General features: G+C 41.7%; 2 non-coding genes across 2 annotated transcripts; both read left to right on the top strand.

The window, feature by feature from the left end:
* The first annotated feature begins 7,796 nt into the window (after positions 1 to 7,796).
* On the top strand, positions 7,797 to 7,870 carry TRNAI-AAU (transfer RNA isoleucine (anticodon AAU)). The gene has a single exon. It is a non-coding gene; the product is annotated as a tRNA-Ile (tRNA).
* A 10,375-nt stretch (positions 7,871 to 18,245) lies between these two features.
* TRNAM-CAU (transfer RNA methionine (anticodon CAU)) lies at positions 18,246 to 18,318 on the top strand. The gene has a single exon. It is a non-coding gene; the product is annotated as a tRNA-Met (tRNA).
* The last annotated feature ends 253 nt before the right edge of the window (positions 18,319 to 18,571 follow it).

Genomic DNA, 18,571 nt, shown 5'->3' with positions numbered 1-18,571 from the left:
GGCAGTAACCGTATTTTATAGGACCTTAACTCTACACATGGTGATGAAGTGAGTTAAACACAGTCTACATAGACAGTGTTTCGGTACTCAGGAAGCTCCCATTCTAGGGGAGAGAAAAACAAACCAATAATTCAAAGATATGCTTTCCGGAGGAGACGATATTTGTGAAGATGTAATAGGAACTGAGAGATCGTGTGGGCATCACTTTTAGCTGTACTTGTCTAAAGACGGGAAATTTGCACTGACACCTGAGTATCTAGAAGTGCCAAACCTGTGGCAGGAGTGAAAAAGAAGGAAGGATGGAAGCTGGGGCAACAAGACTCTTACACGGGGATCAATAAAACACGGGCTCTAGGGAGGCGGCAGTTTCCTCTGATCTTCTCCCAGGTAAGAGGCACCCATGTCGTCAACAGGAGAAACAACGGGGAATACAAACTAAGAGACATAAACCAGACAAGAAATTGGAGAATGCGGGTATCGATACCGCTACCTCTCGCATGCTGAGCGAGCGCTCTACCGCCTGAGCTAATTCCCCAAAGGAGAGACACTTCACCCCACCCATTTTCCTGGTTATTAGGAGCATGCCGGTGCTTTGTGTCGCCAAACCCCTGGTAGGACAAGATTGAGGGCCGAGCTTCTCAGATACTGCCTTCAGCAAAGTTCTATGAGCCTGACAGTGCGAAGAATAGGGATTTCCAAAGAAGGTCATGAGGGAGACCTCTCTCCTCACTTCCCAATTTCGCCTTCTTCATCTCTCGGAATTAGAGAGCACATTCTGGAAGGAGAAGCACCACCCAGAACTGCCTGGCTTGGGGGCACAGCTATTCCAGCACGCTCTAGAGTTGTGATCGTCACCTGCTCCTTGCCGCCACCGCCGCCCGGAAGTGGTGGGGCAGCTTCTCCCAGCCCCAGAGCTTCACGGCATAGCCGCATCTTCAATAGCACCTTCCTGCTGTAGGACTCAGAAAGTGATTGAGAACCTTGGAGGAGTTGAGAAAGAGAAAGCTTGAGAATTTTCATCTCAATCTGTGGATACATTCCTGAAGCACTTCTTCAGCACCAGGCACAGTGGATGAGGCCAATAATCCACATAGATACTGCCACAACAATAACGAGTACTGTGCAACTGTCATCTAGGCCAGATACCACTGGTAGCCTAGGGATTAAAAGAAACTGGAGAATGCAGGCGTCGATCCTGCTACCTCTTGCATGCTAAGCAAGCGCTCTACCGCTTGAGCTAATCCCACACACTATGCTTGTCTTTTCTGCCAATTTTTATAACCGGGACACAAATATCGTCCTATGTCCCACTTAAGTTTCCAGGTTTTCGAACACCTCCGGAAACTTCCCTACCAAGGCGAAGCCAGGAGTGAAGTTTCTGGGAGGCAGCCTCAGACCTGGAAGGCAGTGACCATCCTCTGCTTTTTCAATCTGAGTCGGGATCCTGAGAAAGAGAGAAAAGATCTCATTAGGAAAGCTCTAGTTCTAATCTGATTTCACTCTCCCATTAGATGAAAGAGAAGGAAGTACCGTCCCTAATTAGCAGTTACCTCAAATGCTCTGTTGAATGCATCACTTTTTAAGAACACAAACCTGGAAATAAACCCAAGTATCTTTTCACCGATTGATCTTTCAAGTAACTTATCTTTATCTAATATCTGTGTTACTAATTGTTTCTCCATTCAGGGGAGTTGAGATCTGTTGTTACCTATTAACCCTTGATATATTTAATTTGCATTTTTGTACTGATTAATGTTGTTGAACATCTTTTAGTGTGCCTATTGGCCATATAAGCATCTTATTTTGTGAAATGCCTGCTCAAGTTTTTTGCCCTTATCCTTACTGAGTGTTGGTATCACTGAGTTCTAAAATGTGTTTTATATTCTCCATAAAAGTCCTTTGTTATATGTGTATCCATAACACATATGTTGTATAACAACTATGTGTGCATATAACATATATTACATTTCTTTTCAAGTCTATGTCTTGCCTTTTCATTTTCTTAATATTGTCTTTCATAGAAAAACATTTTAATATTTTATAAAATCCAGTGTATCTTTTTTTGTAAGGGCTCATGCTTTTCTGGTCCCTTCTGAAAAAGCTTTGCCTGCATCAAGTATGTGTAGACTTCTTTTCTTCTTTTCTTCTACAAGTTTGATATCTTTAACGTTAAGCTTTTTGTATATAAACTATTTTGATTTAATTGTTGTACAGGATGTGAGGTAAGGGTAGGGAATCATTTTTTCCATACTCAGTTGCCTGGGACCATTTGTTAAAAAAAACATTTTACCTCTGTCATAAATCAGTTGACCACATACATTGGTCTATTTCTGGACTATCTATTCTATTCCATCAATCTGGGTAAGTATCCTTGAGAAAATACCACATTATTTTGATTACCTTAGCTTTATAATAAGTCTTGAAATTACTTGGTGTAAGTCCTCTAACTTTGTTTTTCTTTTCATAATTATTTAGGTTACTCTAGGTCCTTCAGAATAAGCTTGTCAATTTCTGTAAAACCAAAAAAAACAAAACAAAACAAAAACTCCTGATGGGATATTTGTTGGGATTGTAGTAAATCTATAGATCAACTCAGTGAAAAAAAAAGTTATCTAAATAATATTAAATTTTTCAATCTGTAAATATGGCAAACAACACCAATTAGTCAGGTTTTCCTGAGTTTTTCTCAGCAATCTTTTGTAGATTTCTAGGTACAAGTCTTGTGCACATTGACATTTCTTTTAAACCTATTGAAAATGGTAATTTAATTTTCCATTTTTGTTGATGCTAGTACATAGAAATACAGTTAATTTTTTTTATATTGTAATCTGTGACATAGCTACATTTACTTATAATGCTTATTTTTGTAGATGCATTAGGAATTTTTGTGTATCTGATCATGTTGTTTGCAAATGAATATATTTTTCTTTTCTAAAGTGAGTATGCCATTTATTCTTCATTCATGCGTTCCTTACTTTCTGACACTAGCTAGGACTTTCAGTAAAATGTAGAAGTAGTAAGAACAGATATTTTGCACTTTTCTCCAATATTAAAGGGTACATATTTATTCTTCCACTATTAACTATGTTGCTAGTTGTAGGAGTTTCTTAAATGTCCATTATTCATCTAAGGAATTTTTCTTCTATTCTTAGTTTACTGAGATATTTTTAAACACCACGAATGAATGGCAAATTTGGTCCAATATTTCTTCTGCATCTAGTGAGATGATTACATGTATTTTTTGTTTTGTTAATGTGGTATATTACATTTAATTGACTTTTCAATGCTTAACTAGTTTTTTATTCCCGAGGCAATCTCCCCTAACTCTTGGTGAATTATGCTTTACAGATAATGCTGGATTCAATTTGTTAATATTTTAATTCAATATCTGTTGGTAAATGTGTCAGAGAAGGATCTCCAAGTGTGGAACGCGCTGCTTTCGCAGCCCAAAGAAACATGGTGAGCATAGTGTTCCCTTCTAAGTGATGGGAGCTTTGAGGTGCAACAGTGAGTCTTTTGGAGGAAATATCTCAGAATTTCACAGATCCTAAAAACTTTCATTCACTAACCAGGTCGATGAATGGTTTCTGTGTTTCTCTCCCACCCTCTGGAGCATGCAGGGCTTAACAAAATCTATAACTTACTTGACATTTCTTGCTCATTGAAGATTTAAATGATACTATCAATACAGTGTACAAATGTTTTGCTGTTGGTCCAGACAGTTCAATTCTCTTTGGACTAGATTAAGAAAAATTGGGGGACTTGATATACCTCTGGAGTAGGAACATAAATGCATACTTTTGTCTATTCCATGTGAATATGAACTATTTCTGTTCCTCCTTCCTGACAGCAATAGAAAAAATCCATTCCCCAAATCAAAGACTGCATGCCAAAGACCATGCAATTTTTGCTTTTATGTTCATATTGTTTATAACATGATTAATTTATTAACTTTACATTCCAATTCTATTTTCTTAGGTGTTTAAGTAAAAAGTGTTAATTTTGAGAAATTCTGCACCATGGCACTGCTAATATTGCAATCTATATCCAGACTTTGTTTTACCGACAGAAGAAAGAATACCCTCATCAGTTTCTCATGTCTTCGGAAGAAGGGACATGGGTTTGTAGTGGAATTCATGACTTTTTCTGCCTAAATATTAATTAGCAGAAGCATGTTCCATTTCTTTATATAGACCCACTCTTAGAACCAAGGTGAACTGAGTGAAAAAGATACTTGCCTTTATATTTCTCTTATCAAACTAACCATTCTTGAATCTACCTTTATCACTTTTCTCCCAGGACCTCCTGGTGGAAGAAACTGTGAAAATGGCTGGTGTCACTTCAGACGCAAAAGGAAAAGTGGCACATCATGTTCGGAATCCGATTAAATAGTGTCAGTAATTATTACCTCTGCTTAAAGGATTCAGAGCTGAGTTTGTTCAGCTACCCTGCCCTGACTAATGGCATCATGCAGGTGTACTTAGAAGGAAATTTAAAACTCCCCCTTACTTTAGGATCACACATCTCCTAGGGTAATTGCAGGAGTGATTGGGAAAGAGCAGTCTACTCTGAGGAGGTCAGATGGAGACCAAGTGAATCCTGTAAAATAGAAGTAGTGTCATATGACAAAAATGCAAATCCAACACTACTACGTCTTGGATTTCTTCTTTGTTTCCTTGATTAATTTTCTTGCTTCACTCCAAAAATCATAGCATAAAGCAAATTATTGTTCTACCTACTGCTTTCCACTTTACTCATCTTTCATCTGGTGTCTGTGTGATTATGTCTCCATTAGAGACTGAGACCTGTTATTACCTATTAAATCCCTTCATTCCAGGATGTGGAACTAATTAGATACGTTTCAGATTGTTGAATTGAGTGGTTATTTTAGAGGTAATTAGATAGTTAAATTTAACACTTGTAGCTCCACATAATGATGGAGTGCAAATATCTATTTATTCATAAATATCCATAGGCAGGGATCAGAACCAACATTTAGAAGACCCACTCCCTCAAAACAAGACGACCAAGAAAACAAATTGATTCTACTACCTTGGATTTATTAAACTTGCTGAGCAAAGGGCCGTACCTCTATGGAGTCCCAGTACTGCCTAAAACAAGGGTGAGTCAGAGACCAGAATTTAAAGGGTTTGGGGACTGGAGCTATTCATAGAACACTTTTAGGGGGAAGGTTAGTAAGGTCCTTCTCAGGAGGGACTAGACAATTTCTAAACTAGGCGAATCATAGGTTTATTCAGTGGAACTTAGCTGCTGGAACATGAAGATCTGCGCAGAGTTGCTGGATCCGTTTGGCTTTGGTCTTACCTTGGATCATCGGGTCTGAGTAAGCTGGTGTTAAAACAATTTGAGCTTAGTGTGGCATGGCAGGGTTTGTAGACTTGTCCTGTGCTGTAAGTCACAGGGCTTTTGCAACTTCTGTTTGTTCATTTCTCAATTTGTCCTTTTCCTCACCAACAGGACTGCCCGAGTTCAACTTACAGTATAGCTACTGGAACTTAGCTCTGAAAAGGCCCTCTGCAAATCTAGAACACTCGTTTTTTTTTTTTTTTTTTCCAAATAAGAAAGTTGAGGAGCAAAACGACGTGTCTAACGTCACACATTGAGCTAAAGACAGATGGGATCTGACATGCATTGTCAGCACAAATACAGCGCTTTTTAAAATCATACGGATTTTGTGTCGTGAGGCACTCAGGACTCAGCTGATCTCGGCGTTCAGTTGTGCGTGATTTTGGATTTGCACCTCGCCCTTGGGCAAGTGCAGAATCCTGGGGTTATACAAAGCACATCACAGTTAACCCCTTTGTCCCAGTCCGCAGAATGAGAGCTCGGAGCCCGGCCATGGGTGGCTCGGTTATATAGGCAGGAAAATCAAGGAACCCAGGTATGAGCAGGGGCGTTTGTGGCGCGGAGAGAGCTCCTGTCCTTGCCGTCCACCTATTTCTCAGGCTTGGCCCCTGGCGTGTAGAAAACCGCATCTCCGGAAAACCCAGAAAGTTACGTCGCCCAGGTACTCTCTTGTCATTCTCCGGGATGTAAAAGACTCAGGGTCTCTTCACGGATCACTGAAACCGCCTTCTCCGAGGCCTCCAGGGTGACTAAAAGAGAGGGTGGGTGTTCTGTGTTCTCCCGCCGGTGTGTTCCTCTTCATGTCCAACCGCTTGTGTCTGTGCCCGCTAGGGTCTCGGGGGCTTTTATAGGCACAGGATGGGGGCGTGGCGGGCCAGGGTGGTCTTGGGAAATGCAACATTTGGGCGCGGAGGATGAAGTGCCCGTCCTCACCTAGGTTCATGGGCACAGGCCCGGGGGTGGAGTCTTGCGCCCCTCCCGTATCAGTACCACGGTTAGTGCTCTGCTTTATGGCCGCAGCAATCTCAGACACTTCCGGAGCGTGTTTTTTTTCTTTTTCCTTTTCTGGCGCCAGCTTTCAAACCGGACCAAAGGTGTGTGTTTTTCCCCGATTGTCTCCCAGCCTTCTTTCCTTTTCCCCTCTACTCAAGGCTGTGTCCACAATTAAGCTCTCAGGAGGAGGAGGCCTCCAGCTGCCTCAAGGAAGGGCATTTCTCGCAGTGCAAAGTGCGGAAGAGGGGAGCCATACCGACTGAAGTATTAACCAGAGTCGGTTTGCACAGAGGCGGCAATGGATAGAATTTCAGAAGTGACGCGGAAAGACAGGCCAGCCCTGCGAAAGATGGATTGGAGAGAGGTGAGAATCTAGTTCAAAAGCCGGGAGAAGGAACAGGACATTAGCACAATAGTCTAGGCAGAGAGCTGGACCATCTGTAATACGGCAAGGGGGTTGGTTGAGACTTCTTTTATTTAATTATTCCAAACGTATCTATTGAGCTATTTATTAGTCCCTGGGTACTGTGGGTGTTCCTGCGTATTCAACCACCTTGTCGATGCTGCAGGATGCGGCCCCATTACCCAGGACCCAAAGAACTTCCAAAAATGAATCCCGAGGAACAGCTGTTTCTCTACTGGAGAAGTGGGCAGCCAGGCGGAAACACGCAGGGAAATAGTTCTCTTGGGGACAGAAGGCATCAACCTCGTAAGACCCAGCGATCAGCAGAGCTCCCGGAGAGTGTTTCTTAATCTAAAGGTCATGAGTCGGGCTTCAAAGTTGTCTTGTCGTGCGTAAAATACCAATGGACTTATGCCTGTTTCATCGAGAAGGAATACAGTGCGAACATAAAGACTGTAATGGAACGTATTTCTCTAAAGTGTCCTTTTCAGATAGAAATACGAGAGCGTTTTCCTGAGTTTTCTAAAAATGGGGTGGGGTAGGGATCAAATACTCACTTTTGGGAAACATGGGCGAATACAGTGGGAATCGTGCTAGAAGTTACGAGCAGAGGAGCCTGGGTGGGGACTTATATTGGCCTTGACGGCCCGTGGAAAGAAACTGGCGGTAATTCCTTCCGTTTTCCGTCAATTTCTTCACGGGTCGCTCAGAAGCTACGGAAGCAAAGTAGAAAGGAGTGATAAGGGCAGGCCACAGTACCGGCGGACGGTGATGGCGTTGCGTTTAAAAGGGTGGTCACTGAAACCCTTTGTCGTGAAACACTGAAGCAGGTGACGTTTGAACTTTCCTTCCGCAGAATTGTATTTTAACTGAAATGTCAGGGTTCGGAGAAATTTGCCGAGGATCGTAAACAAGTTAGCAAAGATCGCAGGTTCTTTCCAGTTCCGAGAAGTTCAGAAAAGTTTCTTTGGTGATTGGAATAACGTTCGCCTTTAAACTTCTCAAGAGATTTAGGGTGACTTTTAGTAAGCGGGGCCGGTTAGCTCAGCTGGTTAGAGCGTGGTGCTAATAACGCCAAGGTCGCGGGTTCGATCCCCGTACCGGCCAAACGTGGTTTTTTTTTTTTTAATGTTCATCTTACAGTAACAGTTGTGTGCAGTGATATCAAAAGTCACGGGAGAACAAGAAAAGACATGTATATGTACTCAGTAATCTACACAGACTTTTAATGCTTGTTTCACAGTAACAACTGTGTGCAGTGATACAGACAGTCACAAGAGAACACGAAAGTAAATGTATTTGTACCCAGTAATCTTGATGGGACATAGTTCGCTGAGTCGTAGGGTTGCGTTTCCAGTTTAGTGTTCCTGCAAGAGCAGATGATGAAGAGAGCTGAGATTCCAGAAAGAAATTGAAATACGGGAGGAACGTGAAAAACAGGCGAAAACACGGAAATAAGAACCTGGGCTTTTCATCCTTTTACGATTTCCAAAGTGTACAAATCTTTCTCTGTCGTGACTAACTCCTGATATGGGCTTTCCTAACTGTGCATCTGCTTACTTCCCGCAGACCTGTCCTTGGCTTGTGCAGGGTAAGTAAAGCCTCTCAAGAACTCCCATTTTTCATTTCTATTTCCTCTCTTTTAGCTTCCCACACTCAACTCGAGAGATACTGGACTTAAGGAAATGTCCCCATAGAACGCTGAGCCTTTCACCTCCTCTTTGCTCGTCTCACGGCTTTGTTAGACACGAAACCATCTTCTGGAAAATGTCTTCCCTGACACCTCTCCTACTTTTCTGAGTTTGGGTTGCTTTCCTCCTAGCACTCACGGAGATCCAGGTACGCATTTGTTTTAGCGGCATTCACCATGTTGGGATTGTCTGTTGCTTGGCCATCTTCTCCATGAGATCATAAGCTTCTTGGGGGTAGGATGCTTATTGCTAAATACTTTTAAAAGTCTGCATGAATCAATGAAGAGTGAGGGATATGTGTGCAGGCATGATGGAAAGAGTGTCTTGTGGTCCAAATGGGCTTCACAGGTCTGTAGAATCCATGCTATCTCAACATAGTGCATTTTGGTCAGATGAACAATAGGCTACACTATATGGTGATTGGTTCCATTTCGCTGAAGGTACCTCTAAGGCTCTGAGTGGCTCTATATGCCCCCAGGACTGGATAGTGGTAAACGACAGAGCATGCGCAATAGATCCAAAGTCAGGCAAGGTCTGAAATGTTTAACTTTGCTGAGGCTGAGAGACAGGAATGAACCCTCTCCTGCGATGGGAATTTCTACTCCACTGATCCATAGTAAATAAAACAGTGAGCCAATGCACCTCAAACCTGTATTTTCTACTACATAAATGTGATTGGTTTTGACATTTTCAAAATTCAAGTGATCACAATGATTTAGAACTAATGTTTACAAAACTATAATTTAGGAAATCCTTAGCTGTAAGCAGACACACCTACACAGAATAAAGAGAGTGATATGCCCTTTACTTCAGTGTCATTTATAACACTGGGGTAATAATACTTGGGGAAGCTGAAAAACTATATTGACCGATTTACGTAAAAATTAAGAAACATTCAGTATAATTTCTGGCACATAGTCCTGAAAAAGTCCTTGTATGCGGAATATTGTTCACCTTTAAGGAAAATGCTTTCAAGGTCTGAGGAGAGATATTACTGCATTTCTGTTGCTACCGGCTGTCTTGCTCATGTAGTTGTAGCAACAAGCTTCTCCGGACATGAAAATGAAATAACGCTTAAAAAAACAAAATAGATGGTGGAGGAACATAATAGGGATGCATAGTAAGGTATGATTTTCTAGACAAAAATTGATTTGTACAAAAGAATGTAGTAAAGGATTTGTATCTGATTCTTTTTTGTATACCCTTTGAAGCTTATTTAGCTTATATTCGAAAGCCTCAATTGTCTTCTTTCTCCCAGAAAGATTGTTTCTCTGTACCACGAACATTCTGGTCAGATTCTCTGCTTAAGCATCTTGACCTCTTGAGCACTCATCTTTGTATTGAGACTCCGATATATGCCCAAATGATGCCCTTCCATAGGAGGGTTTCTTGCTTTGCTCAAAGAGCAATCAATTTTTCAAGCAATTTAGGGCTCTTTCCTCACCCAGTGTCTATGTGAAAACTTAGAGGGAAGGGAAGAACACATGCCTGTTCTTTCCAGGAAAAGAATCCTGATGGGTTCTAACCTCAACCTGTAAATCCACTAAGCAAGTTCCTACTGAACACCTATGATGCAAGCTCAATCCAGGAGGCCAGCACTCCACAGGGGGAAGGCAACCAAAGCAGTAGGTAATGTTTACTGAGCACTTCTTTTTGATCAGATCCAACTCTAGGTGCTGGGATCCACCCAAAGTGTCCCACAGTCCTTATTTCCCATGTACAGAAAGAAATTTGCAGTAGACTTTGTTACTGGAAAGCACTACTTGCTGTTTTTTTTTTTTTGGTTTTTTAACAAGTATTTCAGAGTCCCTTAATTAAACAGACCATATGCCTTTCCTTATCTAGGAATTCCCACTCCAATGCGCGGTCCACACACCCATTATTTCTCCTCATCTTCATTCTTCAAGGCCCATTCTTGATTCTTTCATTCTTATTTGAAAGAATGTAGCATGGAGGAACGTAGCATACTAGTTTTTCCCTCGGAATTGCATGACTCATTGTCAGTAACTATCTTATGGTTTTTGCTGTTATGACATTTAGTATGGATGTGCGCTATCTTTCATTAATATCCTCCATCTAGTAGTCAGTGTTTCCATAAGGAAGCGCAGCCAGTGTGAACTACAGTCCAAAACCTCACATATGCATAGACTGGTTATGTAGTCTAAAGAAATTCCTGGCTCTGAGTCCTAATTCTGAAGGTAGTGGTAAACTTCAGTCCTTTGGTGTCTTATTCACTTAGGTTCACGCCAAGCTTATGGGGCCCAATGCAGGTCCCAGGAAAAGGAGGGAGGGATGTAATGCTAAACCTGTTCCTATTTCTACCCTCCAGGTTTGTTGTTGTTGTTGTTTGTTTTTCAGGTGGAAGCTCAACAGCATCCATGCCGTGGGTGATTGATGCTATGTTTCTCTAATGTTAGCAGTATCTTTTTCTAATGAACTCTCTCCTTGATGATCTCTTGTCATCTGTCTTGGCCAATGTCAGTAAGGGGTCTGCATGTAAAAATGCTCATAGGTACTTGAGATGTTCATCTTTTCCTCCTTGTTTGGGTGAATTGTTTCTTTCTTAATGCATTTATGCACGTGCACATACATGTATACATAAGTGTGCACATAGGTGTGCATGCACACGTGTAGATGCCTGTGCTTATATGTGTACATACACGTATGCATACACATATGCATTCCCGTGTACATACATGCACGAATGCTCGCATGCATGTTTAGGTACGTGTATACAAACCTGATACACGAATAAATACGTGTACAAATGTGTTGATGCATGTTTACATGAGTGTACATGCATGTTAACGTACACATATGCATCTACACATATGCGTATACACACATACATGCACACATACATACTCTGTACACAATCAATGAATATGCCCAAATGCATGCAGACGCACACATGTATTTGTACACATGCATGTGTGTACGTATGCGAGTGTGCACACATGTATGAGTGTATATGTGTTTCTATGTTTGTACGTATAAGTGTATGTATACATGTGCACAGACGTCTGAATGCATGTGTGGGTAGACATGTGCATTTGTATGCACAAGTACGTGCGTATGCACATATATGTTTGAGTACATGTATGCATCGTGCTTTTGTGTGTAAACATGTGTGTATATATACATGTATTATGGGTGCATGTGTGTATGCAAGTGCACGTGTGTATGCACATGCAGGTATACCCACATATCCATGTACACATATATGTCATGCATGCATGTGAGTGCATGCATGTATTTGCACACAAATTTTTGTGTGTGCACATGCATGTGTGCACACGTGTGTGTGTAGACATGTATGTGTGGATGTGCACACATAAATATGGACACTTGTATTCAGGCATACACATGCTTTCACGTGTGTGCACAGATGCATTTGTAGGCTGGTATACATGGTGTATACGTGTATGTATATATACATTATTCATACAAACATATGTGCACACATGTGCACAATGCATACATGTACGCATATGTGTGCGCATGCATGAGTACACACGTGCATACACACGTAAGTAGGTAAACACATACACATGCACACACATGCATGCAGACATGTAAGCACATGTGTATCTGCACATATATCTACACACATACATGCATGCATACTGTGTACACAATACATGGATACACATACATCCATGCACACACACCCACATGCATTTGCACATGCATGTGTACATATCTGTACACACTCACACATGCACACACGTGTATATACATGTATACACACTCAGGTGAATGTGCAGCTACGTGTGCACATGCAAGTACATGCATGTATGCATATGCATATGCGTCCGCAAATACACACACGCATACACACATACATACGGTGTACATGCATGTATACATAAACATGCATGCATGCATGTATACACATGTATGTGTAGATACCTTTGTGCATATGTGTACATGCCTGTATGCATACACACATGCATACACGTGTACACATACATTTACACATGCATGTGGTGTACACAGACATGTATACATAAACACAGGTGCAATCACGTCTACATACACACATGCACCTGTAGATACATGTGTACATGTTCTGTGTGGAAGACGTGTAAGGGGAGAAGAAAAGACACACACACAATACCTTTAAGGGTAAAGAACCTTTATCCCACGTAAATGGCAATGCAGATATAATAAGCAAATGATATAGTAAGCAAATTGAAATAATAAGCAGACTGATATAATAAGCAAATTGCAATGGGAAGGAAAAAGACATATATATATATACACATATATATGTACACTCACCAGACTATGGAGGATTCACCAACAGACCGGGAAGCAACAGCCTGGGCTCCAGAGTTGGCCACCTGTCTGCGCACAGACGAGGAGAAGTCTCATGAAGCTTCAGCCCAGTCTGGAACCCTAGTTCTTTTTGTAACGAGTTGCTTGGCATGAGGCCCGGTCACGAGGGCCCTTCGCAACTGGGCTCAAGGATCACAAAAAGGTCAACTTGTTTTTGTGATTGTCTGTTGTTTTTCAGTAACTAATGTATAGGAATAGATTGAAATAGAGATTTCTCTGAAACAGCACTGGATGAACACCTCAATGGGTTCACAAACCTGTTCCAGACAGATTTCCCTCATGCTGTTCTCATGACAATGAGTGAGTTCTCCTGAGATCTGGTTGTTGAAAAGTGTGTAACACTTTCCCCTTCGCTCTTTCTCTCCGACTCTGCCATGGTAAGGCATGCTTGCTTCTCCTTCGCCTTCCGCCATGAATTGTAAGTTTCTTGAGGCCTCCCAGCCATGCTTCCTATACAGCCTGTGGCACTGTGGGTCAATGAAACCTCTTTTCTTCATAAATTACCCAGTCTCCAGTAGTTCTTTATAGCAGTGTGACAATGGACTAATACAGGTGCCAACAAGTTCAATCACTGGCACCAAAATATGGGAGATACGGTAGTTAGATGCATGAGAAATGTAAAGGGGAGAAATGGGCAGATTGACTGCCTGAAGTTCCTTCTATATTGGGATTGGCCTGTAGTCCCAGGGCTTTTCAGGGACAACCAGATGTAGGCCTTTCCCACAAGACAGGTGTGGGAATCAGGAGAGAGGGAGCACTAGCATGAGGTCAACTTTGAGCCAGTCCCAGTGGGCTGTGTGGAAGGATGAACGTAGCTAAGGAAAAAGAAGCAAAAGGAAGCTTTGAGTTTTGCAGTGGCTGGAAAAGCAGTCATAAAGAAGGGGGTACAGGAGAGTACATCATCATCAAGGGAAATGCACATGAGAATCCACAATCATGGATCGTATTAAAAAAATTGTTCGTATTCAAACAGCTGAATGGAAAGCATGACACTGGCTAATGACAACACCATTTAAAAGTAAGAACTTTATTATTCTCCCCACCACCCCTCCCTGGCTTTAACTCATCTTCCACCACAACTGAAACACAGAAGTCTCAGAACAGTGGTTAACAAATGGTAGAATGTTAGGGTAAGAAAAGAGAGATGAAACATTTTCCTTAGAAAACTATCCAAATAGTTCTAGCTGACTCAACAGCCCCAGTAGGTAAAGGAAGAGATCTGGTCTTTCTGTCAAGTTTAAATTTTAGAGTGTTACATGGAGCTCAGCATCTTAACTTTGAGACTGAGACTGTATTGCCTGGGATGAGGCATAAAATTGTGTATGTCTTCATATGGAGGTAGGGAAAGAATATATCCTACTGAATAAGATTAAAATGACACTGGGAGACCAAAACATATTTTTTGTATTATTAAATCCCAGAGATTGGCCACATTCATATTACAGAGTTTAGAGAGAACTAACTGATAAACTTACGTGGCTATCCCTTAATGAGTTTTGTTATTATTATGATTTTTTCCTGTCTGCTTATGCATTATTATGATATCTATATTATGATTTTGTTATGCCAAGTAATGACATCTCAGGGATCTGTGAGGCAGTACCTCATTTGGTATTCTAACCACATTTGACAAGTACAAAAATGTAGACAAATGTACACACCTTAGTCTACTTTGTGTTGCTAAAAGGAACACCTGAGACTGGGTAATTTATAAAGAAAAAATGGCTTATTTGGCTCACAGTTCTGCAGACCGTACATGAAGCTTGGCACCAGCATCTACACCTGGTGAGGGCCTGGAGACTACTTCCATTCATGGCAGAAGTTGAAGGGGAGCTAGTTTGTGCAGAGGTCACATGGCAAGAGAGGAGGCAAGTTGGGGGAGAGGTGCCAAGCTCTTTTTAACAACCAGCTCTAACAGCTAATAGAGTGAGAACACGCTCACCCCAGAAGGAGGGCATTCATCTATTCATGACCCAAATGCCTTCTACTAGGTCCCACCTCTAACATTAGGGATCAAATTTCAACATGAGGTTTGAAGGGGGTATTCAAACCATAGTAGTGCGTAATATAAAGAAGCCACTTGGCATTTCCTGTTGGGATGGCCAGACCCAACCCCAGGCCGTGGGGGCTACGAAGTCCGGCAGAGTCAAAGGAATGAGACAAGACAAGTTTAAGAGTGCATAAAGTGGGTCCAAGGGGCCCAAGCTAGTGTGGAGGCTGCAAAGGCCCCAAGCTCTGGAAGCCCACACTATTTATTGGTGATCAAAAAAGAAGCAGGTGGTGAGGATGTGGGGGTTGAAAGGAAGCAGTGCATCAAGCGCATGAGCTATAGCTGTGATGGTTTAGCATTTCCTTTGAGCATATGGAACACGTTCTGCTACTTGAGATAATGGGGAACATGTTCTTCTAGTTTAAGATACAATTGTTTTATGATCCTGGGAGTGCTAGAAGCAAGGAGCCAGCAAGTCTAGACACATTCCAGAGGCCACGAGGGGTTTTATACCCTGAGCCCTGGATTCCATCCAGGCCATGAGGGGTTGTATGCCCTGGGCTTAGATTGTGGTGTGGCAGGGCAGCCTTCCACCCTTTAGCACAGAGTTTGGTGTTCCAAAGGCCACGAGGGGTTTTAGACCCTGGAATCAGGACATGTTCCAAGACTCTTTTACATTATGTCAGACATGCAAGCCCTGCCTCAGCTTTCCTCCCAACATTTCCGATTTCTGAGTATGAGTGCAAATGAGATGTAACTTCTATTTAGAAATGGCAAATAAAATAAAAAGTATGTATTCTATGAATAAATCATAAATTTCATGTGCCCCAATTATTCTCATAGAATAATGTCCTGTTCTGGCCTATAGCTCCCACTTATCTGCTTTCAACAAATTACTACATAAAGACTGTACAAAACCAGAGCAGAAAGCAGATAATCACTGCTCTATTGTCCACAGTTTTCTATTTGCACTGAGGTATATATCTGGAGATGCAAATGTATATATATATATATATATTTTATCATTTTGGGTCTGTATTTGAGCTTAAATGGAGGTGTGCAGCAAAGCAGAAAGTAGTTGTTGCAAAAATTTCCCCTCAAAGATCTAAGCCAAGACCTGAAAAGAGTCTGGAGACGCTGTAGCATGAAGGAGAGGTTTTTTAAGAGAAGCATATTGGCTTGGAATATGAAAATGGAGAGAAGGGACTTCCCTAAATTAAGAAAGAAACAATTCACCCAAACAAGGAGGAAAAGATGAACATCTCAAGTACCTATGAGCATTTTTACATGCAAACCCCTTACTGACATTGGCCAAGACAGATGACAAGAGATCATCAAGGAGAGAGTTCATTAGAAAAAGATACTGCTAACATTAGAGAAACATAGCATCAATCACCCACGGCATGGATGCTGTTGAGCTTCCACCTGAAAAACAAACAACAAAACAACAAACCTGGAGGGTAGAAATAGGAACAGGTTTAGCATTACATCCCTCCCTCCTTTTCCTGGGACCTGCATTGGGCCCCATAAGCTTGGCATGAACCTAAGTGAATAAGACACCAAAGGACTGAAGTTTACCACTACCTTCAGAATTAGGACTCAGAGCCAGGAATTTCTTTAGACTACATAACCAGTCTATGCATATGTGAGGTTTTGGACTGTAGTTCACACTGGCTGCGCTTCCTTATGGAAACAGTGACTACTAGATGGAGGATATTAATGAAAGATAGCACACATCCATACTAAATGTCATAACAGCAAAAACCATAAGATAGTTACTGACAATGAGTCATGCAATTCCGAGGGAAAAACTAGTATGCTACATTCCTCCATGCTACATTCTTTCAAATAAGAATGAAAGAATCAAGAATGGGCCTTGAGGAATGGAGATGAGGAGAAATAATGGATGTGTGGACCAGGCACTGGAATGGGAATTCCTAGATAAGGAAAGGTATATGGTCTGTTTAATTAAGGGGCTTTAAAATACTTGTTAAAAAAAAAAAAAAAGCAAGTAGTGCTTTCCAGTAACAAAGTCTACTGCAAATATGAAGGTGAAAATGTAAACAACTTTCAGCCTGTTATGGTGGAATTTTGTCCCGCCACACCTGTCATCAAATTCATGTCGAAACCCTAACTCCCAATAGGTGTTCTTGTAAGAAAAGATGGAAATATGTGTAGAGAGAGAGACCGTGGGAGAATATAGCAAGAAGGTAAGTGACCATCTGCGAGCCAAGGAGAGAGGCCTCAGGAGAAACCAAAGCTAACAACCCTTCTAGCCTCCAGAACTGAGAAAATTTTCTGTTGGTTAAGCCACTCAGTCTGTGATATTTATTATGGCAGCCCTAGCAAACTAGTGCAGAATGGGAGTTACAGTATCAAAATAAAATATTTAGAAAGATGCATTTATAAGAATCCGGAAGTTTGAGAGTATAGGAACTGGACCAGATAGGACAGTTTGTCCTGTCAGCTCCTGAGGTCAGGGATGGCTCAATTTCTTCTGAATCCTCAAAGCCTTCAGGTAGCACAGTACCTGAAATGGAATGTGTCCTCAAGAATTATGTGGTGGGTCTGGGCACCGCACTTTGAGAACTGATGATTTAAGGTGTTTGTAGGGATGTGAGGGATAAAGGGCCAAGGATGCCTTGGAAATCTAGAACATAAATGCCGGGTACATGGCAGGTGGTGAATTAAAGTTTGTTGAATGGACCAACGAATCTAAAATTCTATAGCTATTTGCTTAACAAATGAGTGTGGTGGTGTGGAGAGGAAAAGGGGAGATTACATGATCTAGAGGGAGAAAGGGGGCAGCACACTTTTTGGAAAACAAAATCTGCTTTCAAGATCTGGTTTTGCCCCTTATCAGCTGTGGATTTAGTTCTGCTGAGCCTCAGTTTCATCAGTAAGATGGGGATAATGATGTATAGATTTATGGCAAATAAATAAATAAATAAATTGGACTAAATGAAATTACGGAAATAAAATCTTTAATAGAGTATTTGCAACATAGAGGTGAAGAAAACATGAAGACTCATCATAAAATCAGTTGGTGATATTTTGAGGGGACTATCTCAGGTGACATAAGTGGAAATGCAAATTTAAATTAAGAGAGGTAAGTGTAAACTGCAGGCATGTTTGGGAGCTTGTCATTCATTCAACTAGCATTTAGTGAAAGCCCGCTATTCCAACTAAGGAAACTGGACAGTTAATATTGCCTAATATATCTGAGGGGACGAAGATCCAGATCAATAGAGAATGAGGTCAGGCATAATTGTTCAGTACACTATGGCTTCCAAGTGTGCGGTTCTTCCGATGGGCTAAAAAGGATCCTACGCGTGCCTATTGGAGATAATCTGGGAGAACTAGCGACCTTGGGCGAAGAAAACTGAAGTCCCAAAATAACCCGCCTGGGGAAAGAAATTAGGAAATTCCTGTGGAATCTGGCGTGGTGTTGTACTTCGTCGTCCTCTTAGCGCAGTGGGCAGCGCGTCAGTCTCATAATCTGAAGGTCCTGAGTTCGAGCCTCAGAGAGGGCAGCTTTTGCAAGGAAAGCTTATTTTCCTGGTACTTGTTATGGCTGTAACCCACATTCCCTTTACTGCCGGGGTATAATTCCTTCTTTTCTGAAATATCAAGCAAGTGAAATCTTGTCGGGCCCAGAGCTTTCCCACAGTGACTGTCTGTGGGTGCTCGTTTGACACGCGCTCCCGGCTCCGCGCAGTGGCTGTTTCTGGATGAGTCTGGAGACTCCGCCTGCAGTCCTGTGCTGGCTCCACCTTGGCAGGGATG

Source organism: Pan troglodytes, chromosome 5 (assembly GCF_028858775.2).
Source record: "Pan troglodytes isolate AG18354 chromosome 5, NHGRI_mPanTro3-v2.0_pri, whole genome shotgun sequence".
NCBI lineage: Eukaryota > Metazoa > Chordata > Mammalia > Primates > Hominidae > Pan > Pan troglodytes.
Note: the sequence above shows the minus strand (reverse complement) of the source record. Positions and strands in the feature narration are given on the sequence as shown.